This window comes from Ornithorhynchus anatinus, chromosome 9 (assembly GCF_004115215.2).
Source record: "Ornithorhynchus anatinus isolate Pmale09 chromosome 9, mOrnAna1.pri.v4, whole genome shotgun sequence".
Taxonomy (NCBI): domain Eukaryota; kingdom Metazoa; phylum Chordata; class Mammalia; order Monotremata; family Ornithorhynchidae; genus Ornithorhynchus; species Ornithorhynchus anatinus.
Window position 1 is genome coordinate 13,554,436 of NC_041736.1, and position 13,644 is coordinate 13,568,079.

Sequence of the window (13,644 nt, forward strand, 5' to 3'; positions counted from 1 at the left end):
GACGACCTGATTCCTCCGTGTCTACCCCGGCGCTTAGAACAGTGCTCGGCACAGAGTAAGCGCTTCACAGACACCGACCTTATCATCTCCGACGGCGGGGCGCCCACGCCGACCCGGCCCCAGCCTAAAAACCGTAAGCTTGCAGCTCTTTGAAGGACCGGCTGCCAAACCGCGGTGTGACTGTCTCTATCTGTTGCCGACTTGTTCATCCCACGCGCTTAGTACAGTGCTCTGCACATAGTAAGCGCTCAATACATACTATTGAATGAATGAATAAATGAATTTTTCCAGGACCGGGCTAATGGGGTGGGGGTGGGGGGGGGGGGTCGAATGTCGTTCGATCTGTAATGCGGTGCGGTTAGAGTCTGGACACCGCGGAATGACAGAGGTTCAAAATGCAGGGCCGGCAGAAGGTATTTAAAGTCATTCTGCCGGGGTCTTTGCCAGAAGATGGCGCAAACCCCAGACAAGCGGCCTCCCCATCATTTCTTTTTTTTCCCCCCCACCGGGGGTTTTTTCTAATAGACGTTAGCTAGCACAGCGCGAGTGGCAGAACGGGCGGCTAAGGCAGAAGCAGAGAGGATGCTGCAGAGGCCCCTTTGTTATTTCCCCCCCCCCCCCTTCGCCGAGGAGAAAATAAACCCGAGGATCTGTGATCTCCCACGGTCAGAAATCTGAGCGGCTGCAGATCCTAGCATCGTGTACCGATGCGGGCATCTCGAACGATGATTTGCAATTCCTAAGGTAAGACGATGTCTGCGGTGGGTTTTTTTTTCTCCCCCTCGTCGACTCGTGGGATCGATTTGTCCCCGCAGAAGGGGTGTGATGTGCGTTTGAAGGGGCAGGGGCTTCCGAGCCGGTGTGCGGTGGCCCCAGGATGGACCCGTTGGGTTGGAATTGATGCTTGGGGGCGGGGGTCTCAGGGACTCGCCGCGGGTGTCCATCTGTCGGCCCGTTTGCTCTCCTTGTAAATGGATGGCACGTCACCCGCCGAGCCGAACGGTGAGCCCTTTCTCAAGCGTGAAAGGCCAGCTTCCTTCTCATGCTCGGCATTAATCGTGATGCAGGAGGGAAGTGGAGGAACATGGCAGGATGTGGCAGGCAGAGCCCGGGGCTGCAGAGAGTGCGGCTTTCTCCCTTCCATCTTCAGACGCACACCCTGGGCCGCCAGGGCCAAATGGCTTTTTCTTGTTTCTGCTGAGGACCTGAGCTTTCACAGATGGGTCTCTCTCTCTCTCTCTCTCTTTTTTTGGCCCCTGCAAATTCCGTCTCTTCTCCCTAGGGATCAGAAATGGAAGAGTCACGTAACGAATTAAACAGGCTGGGGATGAGACAGCAGAACCCACCTCCGAGGGGAATCGGGAGGAATCACGGATTAAAGGGAACGTGGAACCGAGGGCTAGAAACAGGCTATGGGAAGGCCCTGGAAAGATTTTTCCTCAGTTCTTGACCTTTTATGGTTTGGGGGAATTGGGTTAAAGTTATGTAGATGCGATTGGGGTACATCATCTTTTTTTATTCATTTTTGTGGATCATGTGACATTAGCTTGGCTGAGGAGCAGAATGACTCAGGAGGTGAAAATCGCATGCGACGCCCTGACTTCTTTCCACTTCAGTTGATTTTTTCCCCCCTCCAAACATCAGAAAAACAGTAGTCAAGACTCTGCCCCCTCCTCCAAAAAAAAAAAAAATCACTGATCCTGGGGGGCCTGGAGGGGCAGTGGATGGATTGTCTTTCCACGATACGAATAGGGGATTTGAAAAAGTTGAATCTCGGAAAATATCATTGAATATTTTTTTCCGACACCGTGAAGTGCCTCATAGCTTTTGAGGGGAGATCACGGTGGGGTTGGGGAGGGGCTGGGGAAGAAGGGTGGGAGGTTGGGGGGGAGGGGGAGAGAGAGGGGATTCAGGCGTTTGCCCACACGAGCATCCTTCATGTAGCTGTGGTCATTAGGTGGTGGTGACTTGCTAGGGTGGTTGGGGGGAGGGATTTTGCAGAGAAGTACTTACCGCCCAGCCCGGGAGATATTTCCGGAAGTAGAAAATACAAAGGATTTCAACGCCGTCTCGCCCTCTGGGTTTGCCAGTTGCCGATTAACTGCTTATAATTTCTCAAGTAGTGGCGACTGATTTGCCCGAATCTTCGCAGCTGTGTGCAAGTCTGAAAATGTCAATCCTCTTTTCTTTTGTATGTTGTCCTGAGTCTGTCTATTTCAGGGTGCTGCTTTGGCTGGCTCTTTGGAATGCAAGTTCCTAGATGGCAAAAACCGCATCTGCTTATTACGTACAGTCCCCAGCCCCAGAGGGTACTGGTTTACCTGTTCTCCCCACTGACTTAGATGGTGAGGCCCGTGTGGAACGGGGCCTGTACCCAACCTGATTATCTACAGCACTGAGAATCGTTCTTGACACACAGTTGGCGCTTAACAAATGCCATGATTATTGATAGAACAAGATTAGCAATAATAGGCATTTGAGAAATAATCAGATTAAAGCATGAATCATATGTCAGAGTGCTTTGCTCTTTCCCCTCTCCAACTAACAATGGCAAGGGAAGGATTTTCATCCTGAGCGGGCCTGTCCGTTGGTGTCACATCCTTCCTTTCCTTCAATCTCCAGCCTTGCCCTACCACACTCCCTCCCACACTCGTTCTCCCGTTGTCGGTTCTCAGTCCACCTCCGTCTTTGGCCTTTAGCACCTCGGCCTCTGCCCGAGCCCCCTGCTCCCGCCCAGGGAGGCAACACAACCGAGTTGTTTGGGTTGGGACGAGGGAGGCCGGGCCTTGGAATCCCCCAGGCGCCTGCTCCTGCTGACTACGGTCTCCGCTCAACCTCCTCTTCTTCCTCCTCTGTGGAATGATCCAGCCCTTGAGCGGCCTCTCCTCTCTTCTTCGCCCTTATTAACACCTTCCCCAGAGGAAGTGCTGGGAAAGAAAAAGAAGGTGAAACCCAGGATCAGGGGTGTTCACTTTAGCAGCTCTGGGGAAAGGTGTGATGGGGTGGGAGGTGGAAACTATTGACGAAGATGAGATTTGGAATTCTTTGAGCATTTATTTTGTCAGTTATCCCTCTCTCCATCCAGCACGGGTGATCCAGAACTGACTTCGTATTTCTGCCTGTGTATGTGCAATTTTGCAAATTCCTACGCCTTATGTTTACCAACCGCACTCCTCCCTACGCCCTCTCTCCCCACATCACAAATCTCCAAGACCGTGAATACCTGCTGCCAAAAATACCCTTCTCCCTCCATTTAAACCAGATTCCAGCGAAAATTAAAGGAAAGGGAACACAAGAGGAGAAAGTGCATTTTATTTTAGTGAAACCCAGTGCTCCATGGTCCTAATAGAGCTGCCCTGACCTTTTCTAGGCTGGAACTCCTTTGCTGCTTATTTTTAGGGTGTGAGGGCATTGTGCCTAGTTATATATTTTTATGTAAATAGCTAGGGGTCCTCCAACTCTCACTTCTTGCTTTGGGTGCAGTTTTGGGCCCTCTGCCACCTGGTAGAAGCCAGTTGAGTTAAGTACCTTTAACCCAGCTTCGCCTTCCAGATAACTCTCCTGTCACGGGTCTGATGTCCATCCCCCATTGCTCATCTGCTATTCTCCCGAGACAGAATGAGCTTGCCTCCGGTATTCGGTGCACTGTCCTCTTTAAGTGTGAGCACTTTGCTCTCCCCCACACCCGCCCCGACCTGTCTTTCTGTCCTCTTTAGGGACCCCCCCCTCCCAAAGCCTGGCTCCAAACTCCCCTTCCTGTGGCTGCTTCCTCCATGTCTGTAGGGCCTGGGAACTCCCTCCAGCAGTGCCTCGTAGCGGAGAATTGAGAAACCCCTGAACGGTCCAGGGCTGGAGAGCCGGATTCGGCTGTCTGTCTGTCTTTGCTCAGAACTGAGGAATGAAGCTCGTTCCGGTACCCGTGAGGAAGGACCAAAGGCTGCCTTGCCCCTGCTCAGAGTGGAAGCCCGGAGTGAGAGGATGTCCTTAATATTCTCAGTTATGCCGGAGCACGTCTTCACTAATGCAATTTGGCTAGAGCGCTTCTAGGGAGTTAGGAGGATTCTTCCAATAAAATAAATATGCTTGGGTACACTGCGAGGTGGACTTGCAAGAACCTGTGCTCATGTGCGTATGGGCACGACTTGGGGGACGCGAGGAGCGCTACAGCATAAGGGTTTCCTAATGATGAGTCGATCGATTAATCGGTGGCATTTATTGAGCACTTACTTTGTGAAAAACACTGTATTAAATGCTTGGGAGAATCCAGTAGTTGGTAGACACAATCCCTCCCCTCAAGGAGCCTGCAGTCTGGGGTTTTGCAAGAACACAATCCCCTGGGTTATGGATGTGTACGTATCTCTCATTCATTTGGGTGCGTGTTTGCTTGCATACATGTGTGAACCCAAACCCCCACCCTCCAGCCTCCTTCCCCAAGTTTCCTTATGTGACTCTCTACCTCGACATTCCCGCTTCCACGTCTCCCAGTTTGTTTTCTCCAATTCCACGTTTACCAGTTTCCCATAGCCCCTTCCCAATAACTTACTTCCTCTAAGCTCTCCACCAGCCGGTAAGACGTTGACTGAGTTTTTGTAAATTGGAGGGCTTAGAGGATCCATACGGTATTTGCTAAGCGCTTACTTTGTGCCAGGCACTGTACTGAGCGCCTCGGGTGGATACAATCCAATCGGATTGGACATAGTCCCTGTCCCACGTGGGGCTCCCAGCCTCAATCCCGATTTTACCGATGAGGTAACTGAGGCACAGAGAAGCGAAGTGACTTGGCTGAGGTCGCCCAGCAGACAAGCCGGATATCGAACCCATGACCTTCTGACTCCCAGGCCCGTGCTCTGTCCGCTACGCCATGCTTGCGAGCACCTATGTCAGAATTTGCAATAGTGGCTCGAGCCCGTCTTCAACGTACCCCTGGTCGGGAAGGGGGAGAGGGAAGGTGTGGGCATTCCAACCCTTTCAGGCCAGCACCCAGGCTCTTTGGGGGGCTGGGGACTAAGAAGAAGGGCCTGCCAGGCCACTGCCTGTCCTCCAGCCGGTCCAGTGACTAGTGACTGCAACCTGTCTTACGGTCTTTGAGTTGAGGTGAGACCCTCCGCTTGCTCAAGGCAACCTCATTCACCCATATTCTGGCTTTGAGGTCTAGGAGTGCAGATAACTTCTTTGTTGTTGTTGTTCAGTTCCACACACCTCCAGGTGAAGCCCGGGCAAGGAGCTATTATATGATTCTCTGTTGGTGGGAATCTGCAGGTGATAGGAAATGGAGGGAACTGAGGTCGCGGTCCATTGATCTTTCTTTCCCTTAGGCCCCTTTGAGGTTGGCTAAGATGATGAGGAAATTGAGATGTGGGGGAGAAGAAGAATGGAAACAGGTGATCTGGCCCCCAAACTACTGATTTGAGAACCCTAAGGTCTGACTTGAATAAAATTCATTGACATTTGACTATCTACAGGGAAGGGGGAAAAATCCAGGTTAGAAACTCCTATCCTTAGGCATTGTAAAGGATCAGAAACAACCCCTCTGAATAAGTGCCATGAGAGGAATGGAGTAGCACCAGTGACACAGGGAAAGTAATAGAAACTATGATTAGATTCCATGGTGGCTACTTCCACCAAGACCAAAGCTACCATTTACTGGTTGGCCCGACTTTGGGGGACAAGATTTATAGGAGTTGGTGGAAACTGGTTCATTCATTCATTCATTCATTCAATAGTATTTATCGAGCGCTTACTAGGTGCAGAGCACTTTACTAAGCGCTTGGAATGTACAATTCGGCAACAGATAGAGACAATCCCTGCCCAGTATCGGGCTCACAGTCTAACGGGGGAGACACACAGCCAAGCCAAACAACAAAACAAAGCAAGTACATGAACCATGTCCAACCTGATTAGCTTGTCTCTATCTCAGTGGCTGGCTGGTACACTGGTACACTGGCTGGCGCATTATAAGCACTTAACGAATGCTGTAAAGAAATACTGAACTACATGACTTGGCCAGATAATAATAATAATATTGGTATTTGTGAAGCGCTTACTATGGGCCGAACACTGTTCTAAGCACTGGAGAAGATACACGTGAGGCTCACAGTCTTAATCCCCATTTTACAGATGAGGTCACTGAGGCACAGAGAAGTTAAGTGACTTGCCCAAAGTCACACAGCAGACAAGTGGCGGACCTGGGATTAGAACCCATGACCTCTGGCTCCTAAACCCGGGCTCTTCCCACTGAGCCACGTTTCCTTCCCCTGGACTCCCTGCAGTGTATTGTCCCTTGCCGAGGCTTCAGGTTGGGTGCTTCTTTGGCAGGAATGAAGTCTTCTATGAAGGGAATTCTCTGAACTGGGGCAGCCAGCCCAGTTTTAGGTTCCCATGCTGATTCCACACAAAAATCCCTGATTCCAGCACCAGATGTATAGGTCTCATTATTTGGAGGCATGATAGGCATCTCTTGTCACTAGGTGCATTTCTTCATCCTGCTTTGCGTAAACTTGGAAGCTTCTCAGATTGAAGATCACAGAAGAGAAGAATTTGGTTTAAAGAGCTTTCCAACTCTATGTCACTTTCACGCTGGGCCCTATTTACCGCCTCGTTCAGAAGCAAATGAGGCCGCAACTTCACCGACCTATAGTTTTACCTTCCTACCCTTCCATTTGCCTTCGGGCACTATGATTTTAAAACTTCTTCCTATAATGCCCCGTCTTTCCTTCCAAGATTCTGCTGAGCCGATTCATTCTCACAAAATGCCCTCTGCAATCTGCTGACTTCCGCCCGATTTCTTCACTCAGTATATAGGCCAAATGGAGTTTTGCATGTGTCAAGGCCGATGAATCATGTCTTATCAGAGAGGAGGGCTTAATGCTGTAGCTGAATACTAATGTCTCCCTTCTGTTTCTAGAATCCATCCTCAAGGAACTCAAAGCACTCGGCAAGCGCTGTTTAGTTTGATGGCACCGTGTCATACAGAGACAGCTAGGAGGCAGATGTCAGCAGCTGCATTTAGCAGATAAGGAAATTGGAGCTAGGAAAGATAAAGTGATTTATGCAAGGTAGTAAGAACCCAGGTCCTCTAACTCTGTTATCTGTCCTATAGGGACAGGACTAGGCTGTTTTTAGTTGAACATGAAAGTTTCAGAAATACCACAATACAAAGCATTGCTATTATGTGAGGGGGGTTTGTCCGTATCTCTCAAGCACTTGCAGCTTAATTCAACTGGTAAATAATACCGGGTTGTGTTCGAATTAATAGATATAGTCATAATACGTCTTATCATGTCACTTTCTTGACATTTCTAAATATGGGGCTTCTTATTTTAGTTCACCACTCTCTGACTCCTTTGAGTATGATCAACTGGGGTTAGAAATACATACCTGACCAAATTGCATTTATATCCAGTTATATTCAGTTTTCTTTCGTTTGTCAAGATTGACACACAGGAGACTTTACATCTTCGCACATTGAGATGTTTCACTTCTGAGTGAAACCTAGGGTATAACAAAAATACATAGAAGTTCCCACCCAAGTTGAAGCTGAACCCTATTTCCAAAGAAAGCAGATAAAAATCACTTTCTCAAAATTTTCTTCCAGGGAAAACATATTCCTAAATCAGCTAATTCTTACTAAATATGTCACTGAAGTGTCTAAAATGGCATTTGAATTTCTTACTTGGGAGTACTAAATCATTTGATCTATTTCATAGAATGTGTTAACGCATACTTTAAGAGCACAAGAATATAAAAAATACCGTTAGTCATCAGACCTCTGATAGGGACAGTAGGAGAAGCAGTGTCGTATAGTGAAAAGAGGATGGACCAGGGAGTCAAGGATGTGGATTCTCATCCTGGCTCTGCCATTTTCCTGCTGTGTGACCTTGGGTAAGTCACTCTACTTTTCTGGGCCTGTTTCCTCATCTGTAAAATGGGGATTCAAAATCTGTTCTGTCTCATTCTTAGACTGTGAGCTCCAAAGGAAACAAGGACAGTATCTAACTAACCAACCTGATTATTTTGATTCTACTCCTGTGTTTATACAGTGCTTAGCACATAGTAAGCATTTTACAAATGCCACAATTACTATTATTGTCATTATTATCATATCCAGAGTGGTCTTCGGCCTACTTGATATCCATCTTTATTACACTGGGCGTTCCTTCTAACAATCCTCTCCTTCCCTTTTACATCTCTGACTTTTCCCTTAAGGGGCCATGATGAAACTCTTATCCGCAGCTCTTTTGAATCGATTGCTATTTTCTACCTGTACATCTTTCTCCCATGGTCAAGGATCACATATGCGAGCCATCTGCCGTGGTTTCCGGCTGAATAGATTGTACAAGTGATATGAAACATTTCCTCTGACTCCCAGGCCCTTTCCAATTATTAAAACCTTAGATAAGTCTGTAGTTTAGATCATTCAACCTATCGTTGAGATGCTTAAACTTTTTCTCCCCATTTTTCAGAGAGTTTAATCTTTTTCTTTACTGCCTCGAAAACTCCTCATCGCAGGTCTCCTCTGTTGTACCTATAGCTATTATCCGTCCATGTCTCCATACCATTAACACCAAATAAGCAAAACACAATTCTACTTACCAACTGGTTTCATATAGATGGACCTTTACAAGAGCGTTTTTGGAATGGAGACGTACAGGGTTCATATCTGCCCTAAATTAAAGACAAGCCATGTCAATGGCACTGACAGCTTTAAGCCCTAATTGCCAGATAGCTTGTAATAATCTGGCTTATTTTGCCATTTTTGATTTCATATAAAATCAGTCAAGTGTACTTTTTGAGCATTTACTATGTGCGGATCACTGTACTAAGCACTTGGGAGAGTATGGTAGAACAGAATCCGTAAACATGTTCCCTGCCCACTATGTGTTTACAGTCTAAAATCTTCAGTTTTCCTGGAAATCCATCCACATGTTCTAGTGTCCTTCCAAAATTACTCAACAAACAGATGGTTATATAATTTAGGAAGGTGGGCTGAGTTTCAAGTTATGATTCTTTCATTCCTCAGTGGAAGGATGGGCGAGTGAGTCGAATCATTCACATCCAACTAGAGGATAAGAATTTTCACCATTTGAACAAATGCCTTTGTTCCTTTATGCTCTGGCATCAGGAAGCAGAAACGCTGATCAGGTTCTAGACGTTTTAGGCATATATGCATTTATGGCGGAAAAATATCACATGGTAAACTTTCAAGTGGTTTATCTTTATGCTGAGACCCAACCTAAAATAACACAACTACAATGGAAGCTTCAAGTAGCTTGGTGAAGTAACACAAGCTCAAGAGGGGGTTTGATACGTTGCTGACGTCAATAGGAACTCATTAAAAAGTCCAGGTTCGAACTGTACCTGCAATTATTAATGCTCAGCTTTTATTTTGTGGTAAGGAAAGAATTTGGTTCTGGCAGAAACTGAGGGCAGAACTTCAGCAAATATTTTTATGTCGCTGTTGTTTCTACCAGTATTTTCAGAGCACTGTTTGTGTTTCCTTACTTGGCCTCACAGTGGATTTTTGGGTACCTGTTGCTTTTTCTAAAAGAGAGTGATGGAGTCTGAAATCAATTGCCTAATGTCCAATCTTCCAAACGTTTTCCAAAGTCAGAACCCACTCTCTGATCATTTCAGTTGTCAAAAATCCTCACTGGACCCTTGCTGAGTTAGGCTTTTCAGTGTGGGGAGAATTAGGTTTAGGGAGACGTGCCAATGATGGGTTGATTTGTCGACGTTCAAGTTTAGTAATGTATAGGATGTAATGTGGTATGTAAAGTAGGATGTAGTAATGTATGGTAATATATTGTAGAGGATGTCACTATCAATAATAGATTGAAAACTTCAAATATTTGATGCCGCTTGTGGATGACCTCTTTTTGAGCCTTTTCAGTTGATCCTGGAACACTAGGTACGGTTGTGATTTCCGCATCGTAGGAAGGAGCCTAGAGGAAGGGCAGAGAAGAATGACCAAACTGTCATGGGAGTGGGACATCTTCAGGTGAGGATACACTGAAAAGATTAACGCCCTCCAACCCAGAAAATGAAGGCTGAAAACAGGCATAATTGACCACGTCATGAGGGGTGAGGGTAGGTGAAAGTGCCATTTTCGTTCCCTACGTCCCATTAAACTGCGGTTAGGGTGTAAGCTTGAAGGTGCCGTGGTCAAGACAAAGGGAAGTAATATGCAATAGTTGGCAAGCGTTTGAGATTTATTACCACATCTCACAAAGGTGTGCCAACCGAAAAATAATAATAAACGGAAGGAATATTTAAATAAATTTCTAATCGAGGGGCCCATAGTGGCTTATTGAAAAGAAATGTCAGAGATTAAAGAAGTTCAAGGAAAAAAAAGTTAGGGGTGTTAGAAGCTCAGTCTGTCATTTAGGGCCTTCCCTAGTGCCCCTGTCAAAGTCTGAGCAAATAGGGCATCATTAGCATTCTTAGCTCTCATGCAGCCCGCGTCAAGAAAAACCTAGCATATATACATTTTAAAACTTCAACATGTCAGGAGATCTATATTTCACAACTCACTCGCCCTTCCCGCTCCCACCCGCAAAATGAATTCAGTTCTGCTCAGAGATTTATTGTCAACACCCCAATCCCCCGACTCCTGTTGAAAGTGGGAGTAAACAGAAAAGCGAGGAGATAAATGAGAGATGACATTCAGGGCAGCCAAATGACAAATGAAATCCTTGAAGCTTCCCAAGTTTTCAAGGAAAGGAGTGCATTTTGAGAGTGATTAAATTGAAATCAAACTCCAGGATCAAAGTCTATGTGTTTTCTGCTCAGGATATAGCTAGTAATGACTTTAGAGGGTGCATTCTGAACTTGCTACTGAGTTGAAACATTTCCATTCTCTGTATTCCGAGTTCTGGTTTTGCTTTGATCCTCAGGAGGGTGTTACCTGCTAGTTATTCAGAGGACAAACCTTTTCACTTTGACTTTCTCATCTCCCTCTGTACACTCTTTTCATCCATCTCATCCCCACCCACCAAATACGGATTCACTGTAGGATATATATATATTGTCTGTGCTTCAGTTTCCCCAACTCTAAAATGGGAATTAAATACGGTACCCCACTTCTGTAAACTGTGAGCGCCATATAGGGCAGGAGCTGTGTCCAACCCGATTATCGGGTGTCCCCGTGCTTGGTACGTAGTAAGTGCCTAACGTATCACAGTTATTTTTCTTATTATGAATTTTTCTCAAGTATGAAATGAAACTGAAGGTGTTTCTTGGAAACAGGAAATTGTCCAAGTAGAGGAAGAGTGGGAGGGAGAGGGAAGGATCAAGGTAGGAAAGGAAGAAACTACAGATACAGAGAGAAAGAAAGAGAACTGGGGATAGAGAAGGAGGAGTAGGTCCTTGGTCGAGAAGAAAGAGCGTGCCGCGTTCAGCGGTATGACAGAAGAGCAAGACGGGAAACTCAGTAACTCCCACACATCTAACCTTGAGCGAGTTGGTTTAACCTTTTCTGTCTCCTTTGTCCGTTAAATATAGCCACTGGCAAGTTTACAAATTGCTATAGTATTTACTGTAAGTCTGTCGTTAAGATACCAAGCCTCTTAAGTTTTGAGAAGCAGCATGGCCTGGTGGAAAGAGCTTGGGCCTGGGAGTCAGAAGACCTGGATTCCAATCCCAGTTCTGCCAATTTCTTGCTGTGTGACCTCGGGCAAGTCACTTAACTTCTCTGTGCCTCAGTTTCCACAACTGTAAAATGGAGATTAAATACCTGCTCTCCCTCCTATTTAGAAAGCAGCCCCAGGTGGGATAGGAACTGTGTCCAGCCTAATTAACTTGTACCTACCCCAGCACTTAAAACTGTATTTTACATATACCAAGTGCTTAACAAACACCACAAAAAGTCACTGTTTCCTAATTGACTGAACCCAAAGAACTTACTTGATCCGAACCTTTAAAGTGGGATTTCTGATGTCATAGCCTCTTCTCCTCCTTCTTCCTCTCTGTAAATTATTTCAGTGTCTAACACCTTTACTAGATTGTCAGATCCCGGAGGGCAGGGTTGGTGCCTGCTAACTCTACCGAACTCTCCCAGCGCATGGTACAGTCTCTGCATACAGCAGATGCATACAGAATACTAATTGATTGATTGAGGGGCCAAATCTGATTGCATTCTTGCAAAGAATGATCTCTCTAGTCCATTCAGAGCCAGTTTGGTTCAACAAATTAGCATATGTAAGAACTAAGCATTAATTGATTTGTCTTATTTTCTACATTTGCTTAATGGGTAAGGATGTAGTTTGCTTTATCTGCTGGAGTAATCTTCTTTTACCAGATGCTGTGAGGCTCCTCCTCCTGAAATAAAAAAATTAACTCATGTGTCTGGGTGGTTAGGTGCGTATATATTAGTACAAAAAACAAACTAGCATTGCATCCAAAACTGAGCTGATGGAATGAATAGGCATAGTTGCAGTGTAGAAATTGAGGAGTGCCTTCTTGTTGGTTCAGTAAGCCTCCAAGTCTCCACGTTCTTCCTCTGTGTGTTTATAACGATCTCCATGCACGTGTATCATGAGTGTCTTGATTTAATGAGACCTCTTTTAAACCCCTCACCTTTCTTCAGTGGCTGTGGTCTCTCTTTTATTTTCTTTCCCTTTGATGGTTCTTAAATTGAGTTTAAAATTAGCTGTTTTTTCCTCCTGCTTGGCACTCATTAAAGAAGCTATAATTCTACTTTCCTTTAAATAACAACCCCTCTTCACACATTGTATTATTTTGGTGTTTAAAATAATAAGATACTGGTTTTCTTTAATACTATTTTTTTGTTTAGCCAGACTAGTGAATTAAGCAGTAAGCAGGGTGTTTACTTTCTGAAATTCCTTTGGAGTAGAGGGGAGCGTGTTTTGGGGGTTTTGTTGCTTTAATTTCCAAAGCATTGTGGTGAAAATACAATGTGTATCGCCTCTTGCTTCAGTGATTTAATACATTATTTAATCTTGAGAAAGAAAATTTTTCTATTCCCTGTTTTAGAAATGTGTTGCCAAATTTGAGGTGGCATAAAATGCGATCATTTGTTCAATCATATTTATTGAGCGCTTACTGTGTGCCGAGCACTGTACTAAGCTCTTGGAAAGTAGAATTCGGCAACAGATAGAGACAATCCCTACCCAACAACGGGCTCATAAGAATATAGAAATGCCACTTCTGGGTCCTTACTTCCTGGTACTCAATCTCCAATAATGGAGGAGATGTGAAGTTTGACTGAGGATGAGCCTCCTCTCTTTAGAAAGAGAAGAACATAGGCCTTCATTTTTTTTTATATATAAAAGAGGTGGCTGCTAGCTATAGAATTTCTTCTTTTCTCCATTTCCCACTCCCTTCTATCTGTTTTATCTGTACTGGTAATGTCTCCCATGGATCCTTGTAAATTCTTCCTTACTGGCTTTACTGACAGTTGCCTTCCTCCAGTCCGTTCAGAACGTCATCATGCTCATCACCTTTTGATATCAAATCTCTCATCATCGGCCTCTCCGTAGCTGCTCCTCCTCTCCCAATTATTGCCCTCATTCTGTGCACCCAGTACAAGTTCCTGACTTTGGGACCGTTCATCCTCTTTTGCTCTGCTCGTTCCTGGTACTTGCTAATCCGCACCCTTATTGTTTGTTTTATGGTACTTATTAAGCG

At 45.5% G+C, this 13,644-nt stretch overlaps 1 protein-coding gene across 2 annotated transcripts in view; it reads left to right on the forward strand.

Moving 5' to 3' along the window:
- The first annotated feature begins 483 nt into the window (after positions 1-483).
- The window catches only part of LOC100077291 (sodium channel protein type 2 subunit alpha), a 90,326-nt gene continuing 77,165 nt past the window's right edge, over positions 484-13,644 (forward strand). The window contains exon 1 of one of the 2 annotated variants that reach the window (XM_001512671.4): positions 484-744. The gene's annotated coding sequence lies outside the window, so the exon portion shown is untranslated. The remainder of the gene's footprint in view (positions 745-13,644) is intronic. The other variant, XM_007671182.3, reaches the window with a different exon arrangement.